This window comes from Bombus vosnesenskii, unplaced genomic scaffold, assembly GCF_011952255.1.
Source record: "Bombus vosnesenskii isolate JDL3184/JDL3185 unplaced genomic scaffold, Bvos_JDL3184-5_v1.1 scf7180000013295, whole genome shotgun sequence".
In the NCBI taxonomy this organism is placed as follows: Eukaryota; Metazoa; Arthropoda; class Insecta; order Hymenoptera; family Apidae; genus Bombus; species Bombus vosnesenskii.
This window is the reverse complement of record NW_022882946.1, coordinates 4,077,642-4,104,971: the sequence shown is the minus strand read 5'-3', so window position 1 is coordinate 4,104,971 and position 27,330 is coordinate 4,077,642. Positions and strand designations below refer to the sequence as shown.

The window sequence follows — 27,330 nt, the reverse complement described above, 5'->3', positions numbered from 1 at the left end:
TGGTCTCTGTATTTTTACCCCTTTTCTAATTATCCCAGCCATTGTCAGATGTCGTAAGTGTATCATAGGTGAAATTATGCGTTAAGTATTGTTATTCGTGTACTTTTGGCGCGTTCGTTTGGGTGACATTTTTTCCTCTGGTCAATCGATTCGACTTGCTCTTAACAACGTAAATGTATGCGATACTATTTGGATTTAAAAAATTGGTAAACGCGTGGACGTTGTTTCGTGTCTGGGTTAGATCGTTACATGGGTGTTTTCAGGTACGAGCAATGGGCGAAGATAGCCTTACTGCGAGTTCAACGAACTCGCTGGGTTGGGTAGCAGTTTGACAAGAATGAATTTCTTCTTGTCAAGTTTTACGCCTAGGAATCATTGAATCAAACGCAGTACTGGGCAATTTAAATTGCACCATGATTACGGCACGATTGCAACTTCCACGCGTCTTTTATGCTCGACGACTAATTTCTGTTGCAGTATAAATTAATAGAGTTGCTACTCAGTTATTAAAATGTTATGATTACAGACTTTCTCCTGGCGTTATCGATGGACGTATTTTATAGTTACTCATTCAAGACGAGATAAGTAATTAAAGAAGGAGGGAGACAAGGCGTGTATTGTTTTATTCTTATTTCATACGTGTTTTATTGCGAGCAAAGTAAAATCTACTTTGTACTAATTAATAAGAAGCTCTTCTCTTTTAAAATCGAATGTTGACGTTCCTACCTGATCAACCATTCAAAATGTCTCTTTCCTTTGAAAAACACCGATCTAATTTCTGATCGATCGAAATTGATCTAACTTTGACAATAGCACGAGAGCTCAACGTTTGTCTTCATACGTAAAAAAGTATCTTGGGAATCTATGAATTTTATTAACCTTAATTTCTTCTACCTTAAAGAGCCAAACTTTGTGACATTTGATGCGCGATCGAATTTTTACGAATCGATAATAATACGATAAAAATCTTTCGATGACTCAAACGAAATCAATTTTAAATTTCGTTTAATGCATCTGTACAATTCTTCCGTATGGTATCGTTATTTCTTTCCTCTTCCGCGTATCACATGTACAATTTATTTTCCTATTTCCACTGAAATTGCGAACCAGGCCACAAATTTTTATTCCTTCGTTTCTTCATACACATACACGAAGTGTGCACATACACCTCCCTTTGCATACAACTACAAACTTTACTTTACATTATTCTCAAATGACCAACCTTTGGAATTAATTTAAGCGCTGTAAAAGAATTTATTGCTCCTGTACATTGTACAGTGTACGGTACACGTTTTCTTCTTTCTTCTCTTTCGTTTATCAGATATGCTCGATTACTTAATAACCGTCATCGTAAAATAAATAAAACAAAAAAAAGCCGCATATCGCATAATATTTCCAAGTGGTCGACACTTTATTAATCCCACTCATAAGTAGTTCGAAGAACTTGTTAGGATATTTTTAGAAGGCACGCTTTCCTCGCGTGTTGTCCAATGGGAACGTGTGAGTGGATTACGACGCTGCGTGCGTTTATGCAGATGCAGCGAAGAATTTTATTAAAACTCTTTAAGACCTCCTTTATACACAGTAGATACACTGCTCGTTCCTCTTGTCGTTTATGCGGATATAGGATCTTTGCATCGAGGTAGGAACTCTCAATGTAAGAACTCGAACATTAAAAACAAATCACTCGAGGACAAAGAAACAGACGAATAAAAGAAAATGGTAATATTTATTGGAAAATGAGAAAACAAATAAAACGTAATTATCATATCGTATATGAGATACTAGTAGTATAGTAGAGAAACAAATTTGTCATTTCCTAGCAGTAGGTTAGCTGTACATTTTTTGTCTTTTAAATTAACTGCTTCGTGTGAGCTACGTATATAGTTTTTTTTTTATTTAGTCAACATAAGATATTTTATGTTATTGAAGTTCCTCTAATGTTCTTTGCAATGATGTTTATTCGTAAGCTTGAATGACAAGTTATCGCTTCGTTATTATATCTTGCTTCCATTATTAATGCATTACCCTAAATCGTTTTAAATAGGAATTTAATGATATAACCATACAAGTCTGACATCCCGTTTCTTTTCTGAAAATCTATACCTATACAAAGTAATTTATTTTTTTTTTCTTTTCTTAAATGTATTTTCTTACGCATTATTTCATCAATAAATCAGATTTTATGATTATATCATTAAGTAAAATGAACTTACAGCGTGCATCACTGTATTAATTGATTACTGCTTTTGTAACTGCCTTGATAGTTTATAGATAGAAACCAAATTTCCAATTCGCAATAACGTTTCACGTATCACCTATACATGTAATAAATGTATTAGATCCAAACTAATGGGAGAATTCGCATATTACAAGTTCAAATTACGACTCTATACTGATTATATCAATTATTCTGATTCCACTTGTGTAGACAAGAGCAGAGCATACATAAGAGCAAATAAGCTGTTAACGTTATTCCCAACTACCCTAATTTATTACTTCCTGCGTGTATTTAAAATATCTACGAAGTGCTTCGTAAAAGCCACGCAAACTCTACCTCCAACTCGGGAAAGTTTTATGAAACTTAAAAAAGTAAGAAAAAGAATGCTCCGACCGATCGTATGCAGATGTTTCATTACGCGTAACACCGTTACGTCGCATCGACAGCACGCTCGTTCGCAGAAAGCGTAACGAGGCAAAAGAAACACGCACGACCGCTTAAAAATCTACTTCACCTAATCGAAACGAGTTCGTTGCGTGCAATGGCGCATGCGTGGCCAAACACTTATCCGAAGGCCAGGATCTGGCCGATTCCTGGTATCGTGTCGGTAAACGATAAAAGATCGTGGAAAAGCTCGCGCTTTTGTCCGGCGCGACAAAACGCGCGACCGCGTACACGAACTGTGTCACGTTCAACAGTTTACCCTACATTCAACAGTGTTCCGTGAGCAGCAGGGATGCTTTGAAACGCACCACCCTCGAGGACAATGACTAGCGTCGCGAAAGAATTTCAACAGACACGGAAGAATCGACCAAGAAAGAGTTTTTAGAAAAGCCAACCAGGAAGATCGAGCGAAAGGCATATTCGAAGCAATCGAGAAACACAGACCCAAGATTTCAATGGTACATAGAGTGGTTCAGGAAGCAGATGGCAACGTTTTGGTGGTTTGTCGCGTTCGCGGTGGCAACAGCTGGTGTAAATGACAGTCTGGAAGTCTTTCTTTTCTGCTGTCCCGTGTTTTGGACACGTGACAGGAAAAAAGATTGGGTTTTAGATGTACGAGGTATACTTACACATGGTGAAACGATTGCACGTTTCTACCTGAGATATCTCATCCGCATATGTTAATTATTATGGACTTGAATCGTTGGAAATATATCTGAATAAAAAAAAAGTCCGTAAAAATAGCTTGCTAACCTGAAACATTTTCCTCTGCCGTTACTATCTCTGCTTCTTTCGCTCGAACCATACAAACTGGTAAGACATTCGATGTTTACTATGCAAATGATAAGTCTTTGACACGAATCTCCCTTTATGCCAGCAGAACCAAAGCCTAGCCTCGAAAGTTACCTACTTCGGAAACACCCAGTAGACAAACTAAGAAGCACACCCGAGAATTGCGCGTGGTTCGGTGTCAGAGTCGTCGCGAAAATGGAACCGCGTCTCGAGCAACGAGACCCAGCTAACTCAAAGCTCTTCTCGTCCCTCGACAGCTTCGCTCCGCCTTCTGCCTTGCCAACCTCCTATCCTCAGACTTTCTTCGGTTCGCCAAGGTATTCTCCAGAGAAATTATATTGCGACCCAAAGCACGGTCGGTGGATGGCGCGGCGAGAGAGCCGGAAAGTGCGATAATTCGCCGCAACGCACGCGGTGTATTCAACCAGTGGCGGTAATATACCCGAGCTGGATGTTGACCTATAGGGTGACGCAGGATAAAGTCGCGAAGCAACTCGATGACCGATTTTGCTGCAAGCTAAGCCACGTTTCGCGGGTAGTTCACTGTGTGTTTGATGATGAGGTGTCAGACACTATAGACGGGGTGAAGATGAGGGACGCGACCTAAAATACGTTCAGCGAGAGGAAGAACGCTCCGAGAGGGTCGATGCTACGTAGAATGAGCGACGAAACGGAAGATACAAGGGAAACGGGCGGGTTAAAGGGAACGCGGCGAAGAAGGGAAAGGAGAGGAGAGCAGCATGCGGTAGCAGCCACCACGTCGTATACCAACGCCACTCCATATTGATTTTCCGGAAGGGGGGAGAATAGCGGTGAAGAGTACGAGCGACAGAGACGAAAAACGGGGATGTAAGATGGGAAGTTGGAGGAAGAGGGGGATATAAATGAAGAAGGAGAGAAAGTGAAACGGAACTGGAGCTGTAGCTGGAGGAAAGAGGTAGAGAGAAAGAAAGAGAGAAGCATGAACCGACAAGGTGGGATTAGCCGCTTCCTCGTTGTTGGCACAAGTAACCTCTGAATTTATGTTCGAAGATGGCGGTCTATGTGCCGGTCGGTGTAAATATTTCCGCGAAATAAACGAATGATAATGAAAAGATGATAATTAACAATGGTCGGACTATCGACTGGACGCTAGTTGAACGTCGTGTGCTGTGATTGTACTTAATATGGTGAACGTAGTATAACCAGCATGTGTATAATTCACGATCGACGGAATCGTTTTGTAAATTACATTAATGAAACGTTGGTTGAATGTGTTTCTGTATTATTTCGTGTATAAGTGATAAAGTACACTTTGCATGATATTATTTGAGTGTAGTAATAAGTTGTACTAATTAGGACAATGAAATTCAGAATTACGTTTAGTCGCTTGTAACCGTTACAATGTCGATGCAATTAAACTTCCAAAATTAATATTAGGATTAATTTTCTAAATGTTTCAACCACGGCGAAACGCAAATATATTATACGATTCTTCGTCGGTATACAGCAGATAAAATAATATATAATATAAATTTCATAGAATAAATATGAAAACGTTTCTTTACAGACGTATATCTGTGTTTCGACGATTTAAGGATAGTGCTCAGATCAAGTACGTAATACGATGCTTCCGTGCCGTGAGTTCGTACGGCACTGAACAAGGAATCGTTCATCACGCATAAAGTAGAGTTAGTTCGTATTTAGTCAGACGACTTCGTATCCGTCCGTTTCCACTCGTCAACATTCGCGACGCGCCGTGTGAACTCGGTTGACGCTGCGCGTTAGCACAAACCGCGCGATAATTCATCTTGCGACGGAATATAATCAGCGTCGTCTGCCCAAAACTTTTTACTTTCGCTATTAAATAATCACTGGCAGCACGCCGGCTGTGGCGATACGAGGAATGGATTTCGTTTGACGCGAATGATCATTTCGTTCCGCGCAAATTACACGTAGGTATGGTGGAATTTAATTAAATTTCTCGTTTGCTGGAACTTTCGCGGAAGCATCGTTTCACCTTATCGTGGAAAAAGAAGCTCGTATCAGCTTCCATAGGAAATATTTTACGAAACAATTGCTCTTTGACTGTTCACTCGTTAGTCTTCTCACAGATATTCGTTTAGCTATTGCAGAAGGCAATAGTAGAATTATCTTTTACACAATTCTTTTCGTTAAAGGGAAGAATCTAATTTCCAGGTGTCCGCGTATTAAATGGATTTGTGCTTTAATTAATTTGCACCAGAAAGTGACAGTAGAGATTTTACTCTAATTAGGGGAAACCGTATGCAGCGATTAAACGGTAATTTATACTTGGAGTTTATTCCACTGATCAAGGATAACTTGGGGCGGAAAGGATTAATTTATACTTAGTATAATTTGCTTTTAAAGAAGGACACGATCACGTCGTCTAAAAACTTCGATAACAGCAGTGAAATTTCATGAATTTTTATTCGTAATGAATTTTAGAATAAATGAAATTAAAGAATCAAGATAATCTTATACCATCTAGATAAAGAAATTTACGCTTAGGGAATGAAATCACCCCCAACAATATTACACCCGTAATGTTATGCTGAAAAGTTTTAGCTGAGAAAAAGTTTTTTCTGCATTTCTTTTTTCCTTTTGCGCCTTTGCGAAAACTTTTCATCAAAATGATTATTCTCGCTAAAAGTAAGATTTAAAACTTTAATGAAGGTACAAGTGTCTCTAAGAAGATATTTAATAATGCTAATGAACTAGACTACCAAGTTTTTTTAACTTAACGCTACGTTTCACATTATTATTGAATACAAAAATTTTGTAGCGTATACCTTTACCTGCTTTCCATTTAAGCTGATTGCTAGAATACGGATATGTATGCAATTTCATTTTTTTTTTAATTTAACAAAGGAAATAGAACGTATACAGAGATTTATTTCACACACCGAATATTATAGCGAGTATTATCTAAATTTCCTATAAATGAATAAAAATCCGCAATCACAAAATCAATTAAACCCTTTTACATCTTTGATTAATAAATTTTGTAACAACTATCGCATATACACCCTGCGTCCGATATTTCGTTTAATTCACCCACCACAATAAAACTCCTATCTCCATATTATATTTATACTTATATTTACCATAACTACAGCGAGTAAAGATGCAAAAATTCACTAGTCAGTTCAAACAGAAACGAACTTTATTATTATTCGAAAGTTTAATCTCGAATCGAATTGCCCGGGAAGAGAAGTGTTTAAAAGTCAGAACTTTCTGCTAGCATTGTTCGTGTGTGTCCAAGAGACTGCAACGTGATAAGACTTGCGAAATAATACGAACTGCAGGATAGAACTTGAAGGAAGTTGCACGTTATGGGGACCAATCGTGAAAGGTGACACGAGCAGCAAACAGCCACGTTCGCTTTTATTATACAGCACAAAGTTTTCGTTCGCGAGCACAAATCGCCGCGTGAAAATAAATCAAGCTTGACAAACTCGAGCTTGTTAGTGTTCCGTCACGACTTTCTTCTTTCAGCGAGGCACGATGGTCTTTCCGTGTGACTTGGCCAAAACACGTGATGTTTGCATCAAACTTACCTACCCGCGATGCACCGTGAAATTTTTGTCTTCGCCATATACAATTTACGTAATTTCTGCTTCAGTCCTTTCGCTTTCTTTTTTTCCTAGAAACTTGCACAATTATCTCGTGCTGTGTAGTCTAACAAATGAGAGTTGAAATTGGATAATGCGAAACAAAATTGATATAAATTTGACGCATCGTCTCCTCCTTATTTTTATTTCTTCTTTTTCTTTCTTTTTTAATTTACGATCGTGAATCACAGAAAACGTGGAACATTTTAGAGGAAAACTTGATGTATTCGAAAATTTGGCATTTGATTTATAGAGAATTATTTTTATGGCGATATCATAAAAGAAATTATTACGTTAGTCTTAAATCAAACAATTCTTGCAGAACGCAGCAGAATATGACGGGTTAACGTTATGAGAATATAATGCGCTAAAGAGGTTGAGCGTAAAGGAAGACGGGAAGTCGTTACTGTCAGACGCGCGGTGCACTCAATAAGACAGAACTTACGCTTCTCTGCAGTTTCTTATATCACACGCAATTTACTCGATTCAATAGAAATTTTATGAGCACGTAACAATTGGATAGCAATCGCATTTACAAGGTTAGATCTTCGTTTATGCGTTCAGAAAGAAAACTGTAGATTTTTGCATATTAGAAACGAAGGTCCTTTCAAGCCCGAAATGTGAAGAGAATTAGCATATTACGAAATCATAGAGAAAATTCGATACTTTTCGCGACAGAATTAACGGAACATCATGTAGAAACTACGATATCTATTTACGCAAAACTTTTTACGAATACCGGCGCAATAACGGGGATTTACTCAAAAACATCGAGCCAAAATGTTGTACATAACACGAAAGAGCAAAGGTAAGATCAAATTGAAAAGTTTCATCAGGAAGTTGCACGGTTTTGCCGGGGATTTTCGCAACTTTCCAAGTCTGCGAAGTTTCCGTCTGAAACACTGTCGATATTGATAAGAAGATACGTTGTACTTTATATTTACTGTCTGTGGCTTACGCTATCGGTTCTCATACCACCTATCGACATTGTATCCTTAAATTTTCTATTGTTTCTCTTCACGTTACAATAGAGTACACTAAGTTTACTACGCTGAACAAATGTTATTTCTGCGGATTTTTATATTTCAAGCTTTGGTATGCTACGATCGAAGTTTTTGCGCAAAACCAAAGGAATTTCAGTTGATTAATTGGTTAATTAACCATTGTTGGAATATTTATTGGAGTTGTTAATTGATATTGGTTGAAACTTTTAGCACTTTTGGGACTGACGAGACAATAAACTTGAAAGGTATTTTGTAAACAAGCTACACGATTATTGTAATCTTCCTGAGTTACAATTTGTGTATTATCCTCTGCAGTTTTGCTGACATCTAGAGACATAGAATAAAGACTTATTATTATGTTCATTATTGAAAGAAAAATCTGTCTCAGAAGGATCAATCACTATATTCTGCTCGATAAAAATTGAAGTACCAAAGAAGTTACTACAAAGACAAATAAAGCAATACATATGTGGATACTTTCGTTAAGATCTCAGTTAAGAATCCCATAACAACGCTATATACCATAAACTTGCATCTTAGTCAACTTTATATTGATTTATACTCGTTACACTTATTATTTAGTTAACATATCCATGTTGGCGAATGAAATGTATTCTATATAATGCGATATTTCACGAATAGCGTAGGAGACAAGACAATATTCTCAAGCAACATCTATGAATTTCCATCTCTTATCGAAAGATCAGTTCAACAAGCCAAAGTGAAAAGGATAGGTAAATAAGCGAAGAGAAAGAAGGACAGGACGAACAAGTCGTTGCAACTTAATTTGCTTCGAAGAGAAAAAATCACGAGGAAAAATATTTCAATCTCCTTAGTACTTCGAATCGAGCACCCTTTGAATAAGAAATTCAATTTGTTCTGTATTCTTTCGAAATGAATGTAATTTCACGGCGTATCGCTATGTCCCGGTTAAAGTAAACACTTGTGCAATATGCAGGTGAGTCGACGTAGCTAACATAGAACGACACGCAACGTGCCATTTCATTATTGTTCCTACACCGTTTCATAGAATATCGCGGTGTGATCCGTTCCTCGAGTAAACATGCTTTTCCTTCGCGGAATGATGGCTTCTTCATCGTAAACGGTTGGATAGTTTGTCGTCAAACGACTTTATTCCATGAAATATGAGTAGCCGAAGTTCGCTAGGTTTCGCACGGAAGATTCAATGTATACATGCACATTCAATTATCCAACTAATTATCAAACCGCTGTACTACTTTTTGTGTAACGTGTTCTTATGTCTTGTGAAACAACAACACAGAGAACCAAGGTTGTTAGCGTGCTTTCGATATGTAAAGGGGAAAAAACATTTTCGAGAGATGTAACCGTTTTTTTTTATGCTGTACTCTAACAAACATACCATTAGGGATTATGGTTTCAACAGGAACGAAGACGAATCCACAACAAGAACGCCTGATGTGGTGTTCGAAACATGTAAAGCGAAAACGGATATGGAAAGACACGAGATATTATTTGCTGAGACCGTAACCATTTGCATTGCGTATACTATCTTTCAAAATAAAGAGGAAATACAGTTAAAGATATATGTTTTCGTATTTTTATAAAACAAATAGGACTACTTATAATCATTAAAAAAATAGTTCACTTTTTTAGTGTTTTTCACAATCTTATTCAACAGCGAAAAGCTTAAGAACGTGAAGTAAAAATCACGAAATTATGGGAAAAAGGTACGTGCCAATTAGGATCCGCGTAGTATGCAAAGAACGTGTTAAATTACCAAATGAAGCAATTACTTGTGATTTTACGTTCTTTTGCTCTACTAACACGAAGAACTAACTGGGTAATATTTTGTGATTATTCCCTAATGCGTCAAGGAACCGTCGATTCAGAGAAAATATTTCTATAAAATATTTCTCCAAAAAAAACATATACGACACGTATCTTTATTCAATTATTCGTACAAACATAATGTTCACCTTAAGAACTGTAAACATGTTCTCTCTAATGTCTTCAAAATAATTAAATATAAAGAAGCAATATAAACGCGAATAATTGAAAACGATAGAACTATTAAACAGTCGTTTCAGCGTCGAACGTCGTCATTCCTTATCCGTGTTTGGAACACTTACGGAAATAAGTGAACGATAATTTCTTTGTCGACGCACCGGCATCATCTATTATATTACAGGCTGGACGCGAGGACAATAAATCGAATGACGTATTGGTCGCCTTCTTCATCAGCATCTTCTACGTCATCTATTATGTGGAACGTCCGCTCTATTGAGCAACGCGACGGGATAATGCGTTTTGAATTAATCGCTGAAAGAAAATGCCCAGCGGGCTTGAGCGCGAAGGAAATAGGAGGGATGCTTTGCCGCCTCGATTTATTCTTACGCAGTCTCCCTCGTTCAATGGCCATTCGTCAATTACGCCCTCCTTCGTAATAGGAATCAATAGGTCGAGACGAATCCAAGGACCAAGGGTCATTTTTTCGACGTTACAGGCTGTATGTTTCTTCTTAACGGGCAATAAGGAAAATATCGCTACACTTTACAAGATATGCCACGTACGGTATTTTCTCGACTTGCTCTGGTGATGAATTAACGAGTATTATGTGTGTAATGTGCTGAGGTATATGTACGTACATAGAATCGAGGAAACGTGCTAAAATGTAAGATACGAGCCGCTTATTTATCAAATCGGTTAACTTGACAAAACAAAGCGGATAGAAAATAAAATGCCACTTCCGCGATGCTCAATTGCGCGTAACTAACATTTACAGGTTTTATTTATGGTATAACACCTATCTTTTTATCGGTAAACTAGAAAATACGCAAAATGTGAATTCCAAAGTATTCAAAAATACTTATGGCAATATTTCGCACGCGCTTCTTGCGGGAGTAATTAGTGTGTATAAAAGTTGATGTGATAGCTATAATTAAAATATAAAACGTTTTGACATTCAGACTGTAAAAACTTTAGATGAGATATGGACCCCCTCCCTCTAGTTTCTTTCTTTTTTATCTTTTTTCGTTTATACCTTTCTTCTCAGCTTATTTCTTTGCTTTGTATATCCGCTTTTCTCTTGCTATGTCTCTTTTTCGTATTCTTCTTGCTCTGCCAATTTTGAATAATTCGAAAGCGCGTTCGAAGCTTTGGATCAGATTAAATTTTCTTCGTATACGAACTATATCCGTCGTTTGTTCGTATCGAAGATTATGCTTCGCATACTAATCCTCGATAAATTGAGAAACCGAGTAACAAAACTCTCGCCTTTTTCTCTCGTAAATTTGTCCCCTTATAAAACGACTTTACCATTTATGAGTAATGACATGATTGCACATACGAATCGGTCGCATGTTAGTAACGTGGACCAGTTTACTCGATGTATCAGGCAATGCTCGTTAAGCAATTCACGAGCTGCACATGCGTGGCAACGTGGATCGTTACCAAAATTAAAGGACTGACCTGTACTTGGTGCAACGACATTTTTCATCATTAGAACCAACTTATCGGCGAAAGAAGAGTCGTTTATCAAGAAATCATTACGCGAATTAATTAGGTTCTAGATTTCTTGCAGTTTTATACCACACACGTTACGAACTTCTTTTAGTATAGTTCGACGTGAAACCTCTACCTCATTTTTGTCTGTAATAACAGTAGAAGGCAAAAAATTAATTACCGTTATGTCAGAACACAAATTTTTATTTTACTTCTTATTCCTGAAATTATAAGTCTGCGTTGATGGTCTTCAGTTTATTTAGAACCACGATAGGAATAAGAGTATTTTAAATGCTCGTGAAAAAGAAATTCGATCAATCGTTGGTCCACAATTTTTTCTTTCATCTGATTGGTATGTACGATATTTTTGATTCGTTAGTAAGGAAACATAATTTTAATTATGGAATTTGAGAGATCCGGTGCGCGTTTTATTAACGCTTCATGCATTTTTTTTTTTTTATATATATTTGAATCGAAGCCTTTGCTATTTGTTCGTGCAACTTGATACGACCAGGCAAAGAAAAAGAGTACGATATCTGCATTTACTGTGTGGTTAGCAATGACGAAAGAAGAATGAATTACATAGGTTAGTGTGTCATTATTTTCAAAGCCGATGTCGTTTTAACTCGCTCTACCATGAGCAAACAAATGTTCGCTACGTGCGCAACATTCTAAGCACCTGGTATTTTTCAAAGAAGAAAGAAATTTCTGATGGACGAAATTCGTTTCTCTGCAAATATACTGGCTTAGGAAAAAACTTAATCGAAAGAAATTGTCCAAATATTATAAGTAGACTGGAAACGTTTATGCATTTGTGGAAAATTTAGAGATGTAAAATTAATGTATAAAGAATGTATAAAGTACAGTTATAATATGCACTGTACGAAACAAATCTCTAATTAGATTTTCTTCCTCTAATTATATCCATAAAAATATGATCCACAGTTTAATTGTAAGTTATATTTCATACTTTGCGACCACATTATGTATGTAATACATGCTATACTTGCTGTTTGTATTACATATTTTTTATGGCAATAAATTTCACTTCTGTCCCTTGGTGCATCCCTGTTAGAATTTAAGAATGGAAAAAAGTAAAATAAAGTTTATAGTAGTTGAAGATAAAATATGAAGTTAAAGCTACACGGTAATGTGACACTTAAACACAAATTAATGATTCGCAGATAACTTTAAAAATAACTGTGTAAATAAAATAACTGTGAAATAAGAAGTTTGTTTATCTCACAATGTTTATTACGCTCGATGTAATACCTTCTTTCTTGTAAAAACTCCATATACTTTTTCTTACTCGTTATTTCATCGTTACGTCGTAATTATAACGTCTGATACAAAAAGGCTAATTAATTCTTGGAATAATATTGACTTCTGAAAAGTGTGAATGGAATAACTAAGATTTCTTATCTGTCTCTTTTTGGCTCGTTCGTTGAACCAGGCGAAGATACGATCGAAACACGAGCGAAACAGTATCGTGTCCCTCGTGTTTCTCGCGATCGATTAGACGACACAGACTTGGTGCTTCTTTTTAGCGCAAAATTTGACACAAATTCCCGCTACGTGTCCCACACTGCTGTAATTCGATATTATCCAGGTAATTATGAACCATGGTCGTACCAATTAAAAAACTGTGTCACATTACCGGGATTACACTGTAATTAGACGCAAACCTGCGCGACGTCACAAAGGGAAACAGTGGCAAATAAAGGTGGAACTGAAAGCAATCTTACATCGCGGTTTATCTCGACTTCTGATATTAATTACCAAGAGATATAGAGTCATTGATATAAAATAAATAAACGTAATATCGCGTGCGTTGTTATTATTATTAGCCAATCGACGGCCTGTGTGAAATAATCACATTGCGCGATGTAAACACGCGTAAATATGATATACAGGGTGGTTGGTAACTGGTGGTACAAGCGGGAAGGGGGTGATTCTACGCAAAAACAGAAGTCGAAAATAAAAATTTAAAAGTTTAAAAATTTAAAAATTTAAAAATTTAAAATTTAAAAATTTAAAAATTTGAAAATTTAAAAATTTAAAAATTTAAAAATTTGAAAATTTGAAAATTTTAAAAATAACGTCAATCGAGAAAACAATCTACAGTGAGATCCGTTATAACGAAACGTGATAAAGTGCACGCGTACCGAGCGAAAATTCAAAGTCGACTTTCTCGAAAACAAAGCCTCAAACGAAAAATTTTTATTCTATATTTTCGACTTCTTTTTTCGCATAGAATCACCCCCTTTCCGCTTGTACCACCAGTTACCAACCACCCTCTATAAGTATTTCAGAAAATGTTCTTAATTTTAAATAAACAGTGTAGAAAAAGAGTAATCAAAGTTCCTTGATTCTTATATACAAAAACATTAAGACATTTGCATAAAAATAATAAAGAGAGCCTCGTCCGTAATATTACTCGCCCGTATACTATATACCATAAGGTACGAAATTTACTTTACCTATATAATTTTATGATACTAATTTTCTAAACTATGTTATTCCATAAATAATACCAACATTATAAAGAACGAAATACGAGAATTTGGAATAGAAAAAGAAAATACGTATGTTTGTAGCTATTTGTATTTCGTAAACTATATACATATTTTATCTCGTGTTACTTATGCAGAAGAGTTTGAATAACTTATTAGATAACCTAATAATATTAACGTATGTTATGGAAATTTCATCTCTGATGGAAAACGCGTAATGTAACAGAAATTCTGTTTAACGGAGATAAAGTTGGATTAATTAAAATTATAACAGGGTACCAGGCTCTCCTGTCAGCCATATGTGTATATTCATTTCAAATACTTAATTAAGAACCGTGATGAGCATTCCGTCAGTCGTATTTTAAATTTCGAATTAACGCTACATTTCGGAACATCAAATTCGTAAATATATGTATTTTCTTGTCAAGTTTTGTACACTGCCATAAATAATATTTAAAATATACAATTCCAACCTTTACTATAAATAATATTTAATAATTATATTAAACACGGATTTATTAGTCAACACCATTGTTTTATCGACCATCTTAAACCCATGGTCAAAAACTCGCAGGAAATATATCCAGAGGAAGCTACGTGTTCTACTACATAAATCATCCGATTAAAGTTTCACGAAGGCCTGTTTCGAAGTTCGTCGACTCCAGCAACGAGGATTCACGCGATACAACGGATTCGCTATTTTCACGCGATACAGGGCAAAAGGTGCATTCCTGTGTGAACAGATAAAACATCAAGATTTTGGCTTAGTATAAACAAAAATTTGCCAGTTCCTTTCCAAACTCTTTCTGCTTATCAGTAAAAACTTATCCCGCTCTCTCTCTACTTATCAGAAAGAACGACTTCAGTCCCATAACGGTGCTTCAGAAAACTGTTTTCATTAAATTCCAATAAAATTTGAACTCATAATACCTCGGTCAATTACGATGATCTTCCAGTACGATAAGAGAGATAACGATAGACGCGTTTCAATTGTATGATCGTATACTGAAAGTATATTGTATAGTGAGAGTTTCGAAATATCGCTATATAGATTAGGTTTATTGTAAAAATTATATCAAACCATTCTTAGTAATAATTTATTACCTCTAATTTTAAAGATAAAGGTAAGTAAAAAGAATATGTACATGATACGCCTTTTCTATCATTCCTGTATCAGTCGCTGGTAGTACATTTTACATCTTTTACGTTACGACGATATCTAACCCATTAAGGACGAGCAATAATTTTTATCGCGTAATATCGTAATATCAAAAGCACCAATTTCTTCGAATTTTATAAAATCCTAGAATTTAGACAAAAAAGAAAAAAAGTGAAGATATTAGGCGTGCAAAAATTCCGTAACGTTCTCTTTTACAATCATAATGCGAAAAAACAGAATTCGAAGCTGTAGATTCATCGAACAGGTACAAATAAAATATTACTGAATAATAAATCATGTTAATAAATCATGGACCATATTGCCATCTTTTCTCTCCTCTTTATCTTGTTCTTCCTTGGCTTTAAATAATACAGACGTAATCTTGTCATCAGCATGAAATAACACACAAACCCTTAGACATCCGCGGAATGATAAACCATCATCTATCCGATCCATCTTCTTGATTCAACTAATTCACTTCTTGCGACAGTTTCCTCCAACTCGTTCCCTTCCAGATTAATCTATTTGGTCGATGTTAGTGTACAAATGCGTGAAGCATTAACTGGCAGTGGCTGTATCCCTCTAGGAAAATGCGTCGTACTATCAACGTGGACGTAACGAGAAGATCAGATAAGGGATTAGACGAGCACAGGATTAAACTGGTTTCTAACAAGTGACAAAAGTCCGGCAAGTCGGAAACTTTCGGTAATAATTAAAGCGCGATATGCCTGTACAGCGTGGCGTATAACTGGCAGTAGTTAAAGTCGAGGTTTCGAGAGACAGCCGCAACAATGCGGTCGTGTTACGCTGAAACTGTACCGAGAAAAGTGATTTATAGAGATAGCAAAAGACACGTTTGGCTGATGTCGTCGTTCGCTGTGGTTAACTGAACCTCGTGGTGTCATCGTATTCTCGCCAATGAAAAGGGAACTGTGGGCAAATGTTACGCGAATCGTAATTATTCAGGGACGCTTAAAAGGAATTGTGTGAAAGGGATTAAATAGCGGAAATTTTGATATTCATCCTTTTGTACCTCGAACTATCTGCTTCGAACGAAAATGTGCAAGGGAAAATTATAATCTTTTGATTCTATTGCGACTTGGATTAATATGGATTATGTTTGTTGGTTTTTCTATTAATATTGTAGGAGTTTGACTTTTTAAATTTGTCGTGTATTTTAACTTTGTCTTACATATTATATAAACGCAAGAACGTAGGTTATATTAATGCAGAAGTTGACACGTGGAACAGAAAACGTAGATATATCTTTCTCAGGGAAAATCTTCTATCGAACGTAAATTTCAAATTTTCTAAAAGCTTTTTCAACTACGAGAATCGATTTGATCTTATTGTGTCAGACTAAAGAATCATATAGTACATATCGATTTTAGAATAACAGATATACGTAACACATTATACCTGTAAATGTAAATCTAAGCAAATTTTCGATATTTGACACGCACGAAAGATTTCAGTATGCTCGACAATTTACGCAGAGACAGTCGATCGAACCACGGAAATAACATCGTGGCAGACATATCGACAGAAGTTGGTTCACGCGCATAAATTTGTGACTAATACATATCGAAGGAAAATAGAATGCGCAGGAGATTGTACTTCCTGTATGCATAATATGTATCGAACTGAACGTTCAATCCGCTTGGTTCTACCTATACTGGTTTCAGTTGCATTTACAACGATATCCGCGTAATATCGCATATCCGTGAGCCATGGCGGAGCGAAAAAATTCGAAATAGATACCGCCTTGTATATCTAAAATACCGTATTCGATGAATGAGAGATTTCGAGACTACGAACGAAAGAAATCGTGTAATAAAAAGAAAAGAAACTAGTAGCGTATGTGGAATCGATGCAAAGAGGAGAATAAATATTTCGTTCGTATTTCACTCGATGTCTTGTATCGTTGCACATTGGCAATCTTACCAGTTTTTTATTTTTGTACACTATGAAAATTTAATGAGACAATTTTCTCACATCGTGTATTCATTATGGCAACGGAAACATATCTGTAAAAAAGACGCCGAGTTCGTGACGTCGCAACTTGTTTGTTCGTAAAAAGGGTCGACACCTAAGAAGAAGCTCAGTTTGGACAGGACAAGATCTACAGTTTCGATTGCTCCCAAATACAGAAAATACATTTTGAGCTTGGCAAGTTTCCATAGAGCTGTACATTTTTTACGCGAATGGAAGAAGACAACGAGGGATTCCAACGAGCAAGGAAAAGGTAAAAGAGGATAGTCGATTTATTTCGGAGACCACGTTCGAAAGGTGCAAAACAGTTTAAAAGCAGATGAAAATTGCGAGGAACTAGAAACGGTATCCCAGAAACAAGGAACTAAACTATAGAGACTAGTCTCTATAAGAAAGCTTGCCAAGTTCAAAATGTATTTTCTCCAATTAGAAACAAACGAAGCTGTAGATCTTGTCCTGTCCAAACTTGGCTTCTTTTCAGATCTCTATCCTTTTCAGGGACAAACAAGTTGGAAGGTCAGGAAATTGGCGCCTTTTTTATAGACATGTTTTTGTTATGATTTTATTTATTTTTGCTTTTTCATCGACTTTAGGCCACCGCTCTGAGTCCTGTCTTACCGTGGCTCGTGCACCAGAACCTATTCGCATGCTAAATTTTAAGTTTCTGACACGTCCGCAAGAGAAAACAGTGCTTGAAGGGGATTTCAACCTTCGGATTTTGAATTCTTCGGTTCCCAGTTTTCTCATATTTCGGATACAATGATCTACCTTTGTGGCAAATTTGAAATTTCTAAGTTCTTTACAAATGCCAATTAGATTTGTCAGCCAGTCGGTCAGTCGACCAATCAGTCGATGAATCAGTTGGAACAAGGAATCGACGATTTTTCAATCTTTGTAAATCCCAAACGACTTCAGGTAGAAATGTGAAATCGTAGTAGCATTTTCTCAAGGTTAAATCCAAGATAAAGTAACATAATTTCCATGATCTTAGCATAATGTGAGGCTGTGCTACAGGGCGGAGAGGTCAAAATCGCTCTATGTCGTTTCCTGTAAAGGTTGCCGCGTTGGCAGATGGCGAGCGAACTTAGCTGGTGCACTGCCGTGCACCTCGATTATAAGAATACAATATTCGAGGGCAAAAATATGGAACATTCTGGAGAAAAGTAATTTTGTTCTTCTCGGTATTAAAATATAAGTTATTTAAATCTGCTGGAGTTTCTTATAAACATGTAACGGTTTCGAGATAATATAAAAAATATGATCATCATGCTTACCAGAAAAATATTCTCAAGGATTTTGGAAAATAAGTCGAAAGCGTAATAAATTATTTTATTCATAATCTAACAAATGTGGCTACTTTTTCGTTCGTTTGAACGTAAAACCACTAATATCGTAGAATTGAAAAATACTCCCGAAAGTTTCGAAAAATATATCAAATGGACAATAAATTATTATTTTTTTTTCCGATTTCTTTTTTCTTCAATTGCGTATAAAATTTACCGATATTATAGATCTACCCCAATTTTGAAGTTTCAAATTCGACAGAATTTTGGACAATTGTTTTTTCACTAACATGTTTGAATTTTTTAACAGTGTACATAGCTTTCTCTCTAGCAATATGTCCAAATCGTTCAAAAATTCTACCTACAAAGTAATAACAAGTCGCTTACAGACTCGTCTATTATACCCTCACGATGTTATTCAGGTTATAAACGAGATAATTCTTTATTTGTACTCGCTTGTATATGCGTTAAGTCGCTAGAAAGTTAACGAAGCGTTTAATGGTCAGTCAAGCACGATGACTATAATCTTCGTTCATTGATATAATCTGTCACGTGTATTACGTTGCTAGGTCAACGAAGATTAAACGTAGCAAAGAAAATCTTCCTGTACGAAGTACGACGTGATTCTAAGATTCAGATATTGTGAATTATGTTTCACTTAACACTAGTTACTGTCGCTCAGAACGAAGATCAAACTACTGTAATTCGATTCCAAGAATTAATAGAATACAAAGGATGATCTTATCGAAATGAATATAAAAGTAGCATTGTAATAGTAGCAGAAATTACAAATTATGAATTATTATTAATTATTAAGCTAGAACAGCTGTTTATGAAAATTCCGATAATGGCCGCTATTTAAACTTACATTTTAAATTTAGTAATTAAAATTAAATTTAAAAACTAAGGAAATCTTCAGACTTATTAAAGCAACAAACATTAACGATCTGTGAGGCAATGTTAGTGCAAGTGTACGCTAAACATTATGAATATTTATAATATTTTTTACGATATACATAGATAAATACACGATTTTATACAGATTAAAAGAAAATCGTGTATCTGATAAATATTGCCATATAGTGAAAAACAGAAAATTCCAAAGAAGCTTATTTCTTTTTTCAATCTACATTCAATTTGCATATATAAATATGTATGAAAATCGATAAAAGGTAATAGAAATTTATTATACATAAAAGTAGCGTCTAAGGAAATTCAAACCCGATTCTCTGATCTAGTATTTTACTGATCTTAGATTTACTGATTTAATGAGAAAACAGAACCGTTATGCGACGATCAATATGTTTTAACTTTATCGTATCATCCTTGAGGTATGATATTTCAGCCCAGCGCACAAGTTTACTTTCTCACAAAATCGTTTCAACACGTTAATCCTTAATAAATTGTGTATTGAAATTTAAGATTCTTCCGCCATTTCTTCCTGGGTAACCATATTCGGTAGATAAATAGGTTAATAAAATAGAATATGAGAATAGAATCTTTGAAGTTTGATCGTCAGCTTTAATCCAGCGTATCACTCTTCGGCTACTGTCAAGATTCATTTGAACATAGATCTATTTCATTCAACACGTTATCGCTTCTGCACCGACCGTTTAATGAAATTTGAATTGAACATTGTCCAATCAAAGGAAATACCTTTATATTCATTAATAGTTAGCGCAAGACACAGACATTTACAGGCAAATGTAATTTTCAAATTTTCAATTTTAAAAGCGTGTCGTCACTGTAACGTATCGATACTACTGTGTTGTAGATTTTTATGCAACTTTGGAAAGTTTAAGAGTGCAAAAATGCGAGAATCAGGATATGTAAAATTATACTATAATAATTCATTAGTAATAAGAAACATATAGATGTAATATTTCACGAGTTTTTATAGGTCCTATTCTTTTAGTTGCACTCACACAACTACAAATTTACATAAACATCAGCAGTCTAATTATCCAATCACTTTACTTTCACCAAATAACAATAAACTTTCAACAAATAATAATAAGTGAACAATCCACTCAAGATATATCTTCCACTCGTACATAAAATAGAAAAAGCATTGAAAATTCAGTATTTAACGCAACAACTTGTCATCGAGATACCATCGATATACGTGTAACCGAGCCACATCTAATAAGATTTTAAACCTGGAACAAGAAATAAATTTGCACGTCTGACAGATATCACGACTATCTCAGACGTTTTACGGTACAGCTTTTATCCCTCCGTGCTGCTATTTCAGCAGAGAAACAGTATCTTTTCCAATAGCACATCTAAAACGATAAACAATTACGATAGCGGAAAAATAGTTGGAGCTGGTCGTCCTTGCGTTTAAATTGACAATTTCTCGATCCATAGATTCTGCATCAAATCGATATACATATGTATGTAAGTGGAATAAGAACACTCGATTCTTCGCGAAGAATTATTCGAGAGGATCTCTGCTCGTGCAGCTACGAGCAAAATAACCGAACTGAGCTTCGAATCGAGGAAAAATAAACAAGCGAAACGATTGTGAACGACGGTAGTTTACTCGGAAGGTTTTGGTAGTAAGGGTACCCTCATATGGACTGTCGGGACCATTGCCTAGTTCCAACAAAGCTCGATGATTAATCGCGTCTGTAACCGTGGCCAACAGAGTCAATAAACGATCAGAGAACATTTTACTTTGTCAATGACAATCGTCGCTTTTTCGCCTCGGTTAACGAAACGAGATATTGTGAGAAAGAAGTAACTTTTTGGTTTAAGCAAGATTGCTATGCATAATCACTACGTTGCAGATATTACTAAGAGAATTCAATATGAATAGAGATTTATTTCGTTTATTAAATGTTATTAACGAATATTTTAGTTTGTATATTTTACACGATACGAATTTTGTATATCTTTAAATAAATAAATAAATTTAAATAAATAAATGATATAATGTAATGTAATGTAAATAATATATACAGAATATTATTACGAACAGTAGCATATTTGTATGTACGTTTCACCGTCATAGAATATCACATTGTCATAATACCCAACCCAATTCCTATGGTTCAAAAATTTCTGTACTTTCGAAAAATATATAATAGAATCGTTATCAACGTTGCATGATTTCTTGTTTCAATTTTATGTTAAAGTTTTGCTGAAATACTTGTTGAGATAAGACTGAGATCGCATAAATATAAAATATCCAAGATAACAGTAGAGTTAAAGTTGTAATTCTTAGAATAAACCCTTCAAGAAATACGCAGATTTCTCTCTTCTCGCATTATCGTCGCTGGTAACCACATAGGTGCAGCTAATGCGACGTTAAAATCTATCTAAGAAAGAAAATACCGAGGTTCTCGTGTGATATTGTATATTATATATTCACGCAGTGTAGGAATATTTTTAAGGACGGTATTATGCGCTTGCTAGTCCGTAGTACATCGCACAGATCGAGTGCTTTTCCGCGGAATCTCGTGAGCTTGGAGAAAATCGTCGAAATTTCAGTAACGTAAAACGACTGAAGAAGAACTTGGGTTTATCCAGGGTTGTCAGTCGCTTAAAATCACGACATATATTTCTCGGATAATATAACTGCGAGTACGAGATGCGTCACGTAACGTTGGAGTCGGTATAAGTTTGTCAACAGATAACTCAGATTTCAATATTTTTTCTCTTAATCTTCATTTCTTTGTATCAATGTGACTGTATTATTGTTTTCACTTGAAACGCTTAAAATAATTGAAAGGCTTCAATTTACACAAGTAAGCAGAATAACGAAGGTTATATTTGTTCAGAAAAGGTTTGTTGCTTTAGCCCTGAGGAAACTGGATCCGTTAAATCTGAATATGAACAGAAAATATTTCTAGTCCTCACTGTTATGATTTAATATTATAAATATAATTTAATATTTTTTGTATATTTTGCAAATTTTTGTATATTTTGTCCATTAACAAAAAGCTTAGAATTCATGAATCAGAAATACATTTCAAAAAATTTCATTTTCAAAAAATTCAAACATTTTATAGAAGCTAGTTTTCTTCTAATATTATACATTTTTCACGCATATTCCACTTTAATATCTTTCATACAAAATTTTGCCTTTCAATTATTTTCTGCGTCAGTCGTCAGTACCGAACGCAAAAACTAAATATTCCATTAAATTCAAGGAAACTGGTTCTTGAAATTGAAACAAGAAATAAAAAGAACATGTCTCTTTACTTCATACGTGACATTCCATGGAACCTCTCTTCACATTCCTCCAACCCTCGTAACAACAACCCTCGTCCTTCCCATCGTAACAACGTAACTGAGGCAGAGGCCGAAATCTACCGGATAGGTAGAAACGTGAGTTTATGGCATGGCACTTGGAAAGTCGCGTCATGTAACCGAAAGTTTGAATAGCAATCAGTGAAACCGAGTGGACCAGGTTGATCGTGCTACATTTCCAACGAAAAACGGTTCTGTCAAGGGAACGTGAAAAAGAAGTAAAAGAACAAGTCGATGTAGCGAAAACGAGAAAAGGTTTTTGGTAAGGAAAGAATCTGTTTAAGAAAATAGTAAAAGCTGAATTGTGAACACAACGACTCTAAGCGGTCGGTCGTTACGCGACGGTCAGGACGTTAAATGAATCATGTACGTTGACCTAGGGTTGTCCCACGAGAAAAGGAAAAAATGTTTTTATTCGTCGGTAAGTGGACTTGAGTACCACAAGAGAAATATAGGATAAGTCCACTTTTATTAATTTTCTGTCTTTTATGTCACTCGCTGGGTAAAAAGCTATATTTGATATGAAATATCATAGCTACAAAAAGTATTAGCGCGCAATTGTACATTTTTATTACAGCTCTTACGTACTAATTCATTACGCGGGATTACAAGAGTATTTAGATATTCAGCATGGAAAGCTTTTATCTCTCCACGTTGCATCTATGTGTTATGTAAAATATGTTGAAATTTCGTTACTTCTATAATAAGACACGATTATCGTGATTATATCGGGTATTTTTAAACCAATCTGAAAATATATACAGGGTGGTTGGTAACTGGTGGTACAAGCGGAAAGGAGGTGATTCTACGCGAAAAAGAAGTCGAAAATATGGAATAAAAATTTAAAAATTTAAAAATTTAAAAATTTTAAAATTTTAAAATTTGAAAATTTGGAAATTTGAAAATTTGAAAATTTGAAAATTTGAAAATTTGAAAATTTGAAAATTTAAAAATTTAAAAATTTAAAAATTTAAAAATTTGAAAATTTAAAAATTTGAAAATTTGAAAATTTTAAAAATTAAAAAAATAACGTTAATCGAGACAACGATCTACAGTGAGATCCGTTATAACGAGACGTGATAAAGTGCACGCGTACCGAGCGAAAATTCAAAGTCGACTTTCTCGAAAACAAAGCCTCAAACGAAAAATTTTTATTCTATATTTTCGACTTCTTTTTTCGCATAGAATCACCCCCTTTCCGCTTGTACCACCAGTTACCAACCACCCTGTATATATATTTAGATGCATTTCCAAGTTTGCTAATATAATCATGATAATTCAATCTGTTTACAGTACTAATGAAATTTCAAATTTGCTTTCTATAACACACGAAATCTATTCGTCAGATGCTGAAATATCTTTCCACTTGCTTACGGCCATAAAAATTTAATACTATGGAAATGAAATACAGAATCTGAGAAAAACACTTTCGAATGTTAAAATTACTCTCGAACACAACATGAGAAATATGTTCGACTTATCGTGTTTTTTGATCTCTACACTTCAGTAGAATCAAAAACAAGGACAGTGTGACACAGTTATCTTCTCTGTCTGTTCTATCCGATTGCAAGGTGTACGCCACTGTTTCATTGCGGATCGTGCTTTTCGAAACAGACCGCGTGTGCATCTGTGCTTGGTGTTTTCAGATCTATGCTCGACTTTGCGTTTTGCTAGGATAAAGCGGGAGAGGTATTAAAGGAAATGCCTCGGTGGCTCGCATGACTAAAAGTCGGATTTGGAAGTAAAAGGCTCGGGATTATGTTTTGTTCTCGAACAACTACTGTAACGTGTAACTGTTGCCCGGAACGATATTAAAATCGGTGTTAAAAGAAATATTACGTATATGTTGTACGTTACAGATGTTTAAACTTTAACAGCCACGAATAATGGATTTCACCGTAATTGTTTATATCTCTGTTGAAATTGAGGTTATCATTATTATTACCGTTATTATGGAATTAACGAAATTATTTAAATAATGGATTTTCGATTAACAACCGCTTGTATTTCTCTGGAAGTTATTGTCTGAAACCCACTACCAGAGAATTAATCTTATCAATATTATCTATATATATATTTAATAAGTATTATATATAATGTATAATATAATATATATTATAATTAATCAGAAAGAGTACTTGAGCATCAAAATGTCTATGAACAAGGCAAAATACCAAACTTTTTTAATTAAGCGCTTCTCAGTGATAATGAAACTGACGATAGATCTGAGAAGCACGCTCCGAGAGTATGCTCGTACTTCCATGTAAAGTGGCTCTTATATAAACTCTTTAAGTCGCGTTCCAACAATATACTTTGCCTACGGTGATGTTATTTAATCAGTAACAATAACATGAAAATGAGGGGGGCATTATTAAATCCCTCTCGCACGATTGAATTAACATTATTATTGAAATTTTACATAGCGAAATTTTAGCGAAGTTTTAAGTTTCAAATTATGCTAATTACACCCGTTTAAAAGTCGTTCACTGCTGTTTAGATTATTTCGTAATTTATTTCCGGAAATATAAATTCCAAATAACTTTTTAAACAATCTTGCGATTACTAAAATTTCAATTATCTATTCCACCCAAATAGAATTCGAAAAAGGTTGAAATTGATTTGCAAATAAAATATCTTCTCGAAACGAAGAAATCTCGAGGTCCAAGTTATCGTTCAGAAACGATCGGTAAAACTTCACACATATTGTTTTACCTTCAGAGAAAGGTGTAAAACTTGTATTATAAAAAAAGGACGATAAAGCCAGGGAACGATGAAAGTGTCTCACCTTCACTGCCAGAAACTTTCCTTTCTTAAAAGCGTCCTATTCGTCCAGCAAAAATTCGTCGTCAGCGAATGAATAATTATCGTATTAGTTTCACAGCAACTTCACGACCAGAATAATCCACTTTCACGTTCTAAAACTCCGTTCGCCAATATTTTGGAAAATCTTCGACGCCCGTGTAATCCATCATTTGCGGTATTTGCATGCAGCCGTGCAGTGAATGCAGTCTATGTTTCCGCGAAAAGTAGCTCGTCAATGTAATCGCTCTCGTTGGATATTAATACTAAGTTTCCACTAGCTTATCCATCAAGAAACTGTTTTCCTCGCTGGAGATTACACCGTGCTTTCATAATGTGTTCACGATGCGCATTTATTCGAATACAAAGCTCTTTACTTTCGACTCATTCAGATTTGTTCAACTTGCCTTTGTCCACGAAAATTACGTAATTTCATTATATAACGGAAAGTTAATTAGACGATGGACTCTCTTGTGTATATCGATTGATTCGTTCGATGATAAAAACTCAGCACATTTCCCACGTGAAATAGCAATTAACAAGCTTGCCAGAACCGACTGGTAGGATTTGTTGCGTCTTGTCGGTTGGAAAAAATGTTGGATTTAATGGAACGTACGCTTTTATCTCGTTATCCATTATCGCGTTTTCCCACGTATAGATACTGCCTCGGAATCAGGGTAAAAGCTTTTCAACTTTTGCTTCCTGTTTCGAATTCATCTTGCAGCTACAAATGTAAAATCCGCTCCAGTGTTTCGGAATTTTCGTACCAGCTAACGTCCGAAAATGGAGTCTGCTGCATTTTTCTCAATTAATTCGTTACAAAGGGAAATCATCGTGAAACATCCGATAATCTGCTTCGTCCAGCTCTCATCCTTACGTTTCACTCGTGAAATTACGATCGATCGTTGTTACAGTTACAAGACGAAATCACAACCCAGTTGTACATAAACTCGACCTAAAATCCATTGTACAAATCTTCAGTTATGTAAAAAGAGTAACAGAATTTTATGCATCACAAGTTGCAAGTTATCAGCTCTAGTTAATTGTTCTATCCGATGTAAAACTGTGAAATTGCGGGATTAAAATCTATTAATCTGTTATGCAATCTTTCGCTTGCCAATTCACTAATATTATCGCAATAATAAATATCGTTGAATGTCGATGGAAAAATTCTGTCCTTTTGTTCTTTGAATGGCAACGCGTTAAAAGGTATTGGTCGTGCCTTTCCATTGCTTTCTACCTGTATTATTAAATACGTCGCTGTTGAATTTTTTTAATTTTATTATTGAAATATTCTTCTTTCTTCTTGTGTCGGAGTATTGAACATTTTATTCTGTGAAAATTACCAGCGTATCTAAAAAAGGCTTCGAAAGCTACTTACGTTGAATATTTTCTTAACCAATACTCTTTATAGCAATTTATTAATCACTTCTTTCTAGATCGTTTATTTGATATTTTTATTACATTAATACATTAAATATTTACATTGTATGTATAGACGAATAAAATGTATACGTATTTCAAGGATCTACGATTTCTAGAGATCTCTGGATGAAGTTATAAATGTACAAAAATAATTCGGTGAAAAAATAACTTTTCTGATCAACCTAATATGATTGTTGGTAACTTACTACGTAAGGCAACTCTGACAGAAAGATGAAAACGATCGCAGCTTTAAATACTCGAGTTCCGTTATTAATATTTTATTCCGTGACCTAATTAGGAAATTATTCGTTATAAATTCAGGATGACCGATACGCGACACGTTT

General features: G+C 35.2%; 1 protein-coding gene across 5 annotated transcripts in view; it reads right to left on the bottom strand.

Annotated features, from left to right (window-relative positions):
* Nucleotides 1-27,330, bottom strand: part of LOC117233329 (protein unc-13 homolog B-like) — a 378,435-nt gene that overhangs the window by 229,223 nt on the left and 121,882 nt on the right. The gene's annotated exons all lie outside the window — the stretch shown is intronic.